Raw genomic sequence first — 4358 nt, 5'->3', positions numbered from 1 at the left:
AATGTATTATTATGAAATCTGCAAAGACCTAAACTTAGAAAGCTAAAAGGAAAGAACATAGGTGCAGGTTCAAATAACTGACAGAAAAAAATGTAACCCTCAAGCTGCAATAGGGAAAAATCCTTGTGGCAAAATACTGAATGCTAGAAAGAGCATCAGAAGATGGCAGATGGATTACATCAAGTCATTGTATCAAGAGCATAGATCAACTTGCAAACATTTTAAGAAGTAGCATGTGATCAAGAATCTATGGTGCGAAGGAAATTGTCCAAGTTTCACTGACGGCATTAGTGAAAAAGGCTTGAATAAAGTGTGGGATACCAACGGAAATGTTTCAACAAACTGATGCATCAGTCGAAGAACTCACGAATCTATCTCAGGAAATTTGGAAACAGTTAATACAGTAAGCAGTTGGAAGAGCTGTATATCTGTGCCCATTCCAAAGAAAGGTGACGAGCAGAATGCAGAAATAATCAAACCATACAATTAATATTAAATGAAAAAAGAAGTTGGCTGACTATAATTCTAAAACAGTGGAAGCGGTACACCAGAGTTGCCAGAGTTTCAAGACAGACTTGAAAAAGGATCGGAATAAGGATAGAATTACTGACATCAGATAGATCCTGGCTGAAAGTAGATATAGGAGAAATACGTTTAAGTGTATTTTATTGACTATGCATAGGCTTTCAGCTGCAATCATTATAATGAATGATTGATAGCATTGCCAAGAACGGTCATTGCAGAACACTGCATTGTGCTCATGGGAAACTGTATATGGACAAAGAAGCAGCTATGCTAACAGAACAAGGGAATTGCTGCATGGTTTAAAATCAGGGAAGGTCTGCATCAGGGTTGTATTCATTCATCATAATGAGTCTATTTGTATAGTGAACAAATAATCTGAGAAGCGGGCTGTCCGAGGAAGCACACGACATCTAGGTTGAAGCACAGTTTACTGTTGCTAAGTGCCCCGGTCCTGTGATGCCAATGGTTCTCATGTTTGAGCCCATCATTACAGCCACAGTGTCAGTCTAGCTCATTGAAGGGCTTTCTTTTGCACGGTTCCTCTGCCTTCCCAACCATGATACCCTTCTCCAGGGACTGGTCGCTCCTGATACCATGTCCAAAATACATGGGATGGAATCTCATTAGCCTTTCTTTTAAGGAGCATTCTGGCTTTACCTCCTCCAAGAAAGATTTGTTGGTTGTGATTTTGTTTTTGTCAGTCCATGGTATCCATTTTACATTCAATATTATTTTTTTCTACAAGTAAGGAAGGCTTGAAGCATTTACTCATAAAGATAAAGCATTGCAGCCTTCAGTATGTATTACAACTCAATGTAGAGAAAACCAAAATCTTCTCAATTCTGCAAATAGGTAATATCATGAAAAATGGAGAAAAGGTTGATTGTCATGGACTTCATCTTGCTTGGATCCATAATACAGGCTTATGGAGGCAACAATCAAAAAACAAACAGTACATTGCATTAGGTATATCTGCTGCACAAGACCTCTTAAATTATTGAAAAGCAAAGATGTTGCTTTGAAGATTAGGCATGCCTTGCCCAAGCCATGACATTTAAATTGCCTTATCTGCATGTGAAAGTAGGGTATTGAGGAAGGAGTACTGAAGAGGAATCCATGCATTTGAATTTTGGTGTGCTCAAAGAATATTGAAAGGACAGTTTATTAGCGACCTGCAATATGTAGATGACACGACTTAGCTAGCTGAAAGCACGAGAACTTGATGTACTTCTTAAGGAAAATTAAATACTCAGGTTTCATTATGGATTACAATTCAATGCTAACAAAACCAAAATCTTCACAAATAGACCATTAGATAACATTATGCTAAACGTAGAAAGAATTGAAGCTGTCATGGATTTTGTTATTTGGATCCACAATCAATACTCATGGAAACAGCATTCAAGAACTCAAATAGCATTGCATTAGTCAAATCTGATGCATAATACCTTTTTTAAGTTTGGAAGAGCAATGATTTTGAGATTTAATATGTTCCTGACACAAGTCAGTGTATTTTCAATCACCTCGTATGATTGTGATGTATGTACAAAGAGGTAGTTGGACAGTCATGTCTAATGGTGGAGTCAAACCTGTCAAACAAGTAGTAGCCTGACGACACATCTTTGGGGGTGTGGCCTTTGGTATAATAGGGAGGGACTCCGGGAACTGTTCTCTCTCTCTCTGCCTCGCATTTTTCTTGCCTGTTGGCTGCCTGCCTAAAAGGGCAGCCCTATGTGGGCCATCGGACCCTGAGAGTTGCTAAAGCCCTGCCATGTTTCCTTCAACCTTGGATCCACAGCACTCTGCAGCCACTGTCTTGTGAGTGTTCTGCTTCCGGAGTCTCCATTCTACATCACCGGCATCCGGCTATGTGAGTCTAAAGAGGGACTTTTACACGAGCATTGGCCTTATGGACTGGAGTTGGACTGAGCTGGGATGCCTTTCTGATATATAATTATTCCTTGATATAAAGCTCTTTCTTATACATACATGAATGTCACTGGATTTGTTCCTCTGGGCAGTCCAGTCTAACACAGACAATAGGCAAGAAAGACTGCAGAAGAATAGGTGCATTTGAATTATGGGGTTGATGAAGAATACTTAAATTCCTGTGGATTGCCAGAGGACAAACATATCTGGATGGACAAAGAACAACCAGAATGTTCCTTGGAAGCAAGGATGGCAATCATCATCTCACATACTTCAGATATGTTATCAGGAGAGACTAATTCCTGGAGAAGAATATGAGGTTTGGGAAAGCAGAGTTCAAAGACAAATAAGAACATGCTCTAGGAAATGGATTGACGCAGTGGCTGCAGCAAAGGTTCGAAAAATGGTGAGGAGGCCGTGATTCTGTCTGTTGTGCAGAGAGTACCCGTGGGTCAGCATTGACTCAAAGATGCCTAACAACAACAACAATGCCCTGGGAGTGCAGGGGCTAAATAGTCACCTGCTAACCCCAAGGTCATAAAATCAAATTCGCCAGATACACCTGTGAAGAAAGATGTGGAAGTTTGCTTATGAAAATAAGTATGCTCTTCGAACCCAATATTTCCATTTTACTCAGTACTATAGGGCTATTATGAAAGTCTCCCTGACTACTCCTTTTGGAAGAAGTACAGCCAGAGTGTTCTGTGGAAGCAACGATGGCGAGATTGTGTCTCACACACTTTGGTCATAATACCAAGGGAGACCAATCCCTGGAGGAGGAAAACATGCTTGAAAAAGTGGCAGCAAACAAAGAGGATGAGCCTGGACGAGAGACTGATACAATGGCTGCTGCTGTGGGCTGCAATGAACAAAAATTGTGAGCTCCACATGGGACCGGACAGTACTTCATTCTGTTGTACATTGTGTTGCTGTGACTTAGATCTAGCTGTACAGCACCTAACAATAGCCAACACATGGTCATTAGGAGTCAGAATTGACGGGATGCAATACAACAACAAAATTCAATTTGTTCAGCTCATGGAAAAGCTTTCCCTCAGATGTATCGATCACTGCTGGTGATCGAAATGGGAAAGTTGGAAGCAAATAGAAGGATCAGTAATTGTAAAGTATGGTATTTGTGATAGAAACTAAGAAAGATTACAAGTTAAAATTTTGCAAAAGCCAAAAAAATGTTCATGGCACATATTTTCATTCAATAACATAAATGGCTACTGTACATGTGGCTCTTGCCAAAGGAAATAGACCTCAATTAAATTATCTATCTCTATGGGTAGAGATAATCGAGAAGCTTATTAACATCAACCAAATTAAGCCCAGGGGCTTAATGTGGAACAAATAATCAATTGCTCATATATAAGTTCAGGTTTCACCTGAAGAAAATGAAAGGAACTAGTTCATCAATGCCAAAATATGACCTTGAGTAAACTCCAACTGAGTTTAGAGACTATCTCCAGAACATATTTGATACTTTGAATACTAATGCCCCAAAAGCAGAGGAGTTATGGGATATCGAGAAGTAGATAACACAAAAGGAACCGGGGGTAGGGATTGGGGTGAATATAAAAAAAGAAGTAAGTAACAGAAGAATATCTGAAATTATTTGTTTACATAGAGTAGTTAAACTGATGGAAGTAATGATGAAGTAAATGAAAGATAAATGATGTAAAAGAGCTGAATGGAATGTTTCAAAATGAATCTCCAGAAGACAAAGTGCTTTAAAAGTGTAAAGACTTCGAGTGAGAAAGCCCAAAGCAAAGAACATGCTCAACACATTTCAAGCTGGAAACACTGATGCAAGCACTCAAAGTAAGCTTGAAATTCTGTTGAGCAGCATGGCCTATTTCGGGACAGTACGGAGATATCAGAAGAAAATGAAAGGACTG

Source organism: Echinops telfairi, unplaced genomic scaffold, assembly GCF_000313985.2.
Source record: "Echinops telfairi isolate 266 unplaced genomic scaffold, ASM31398v2 ScPeMD7_23;HRSCAF=83, whole genome shotgun sequence".
Lineage (NCBI taxonomy): Eukaryota > Metazoa > Chordata > Mammalia > Afrosoricida > Tenrecidae > Echinops > Echinops telfairi.
The sequence above is the reverse complement of the archived record's forward strand: the minus strand, read 5'-3'. Positions refer to the sequence as shown.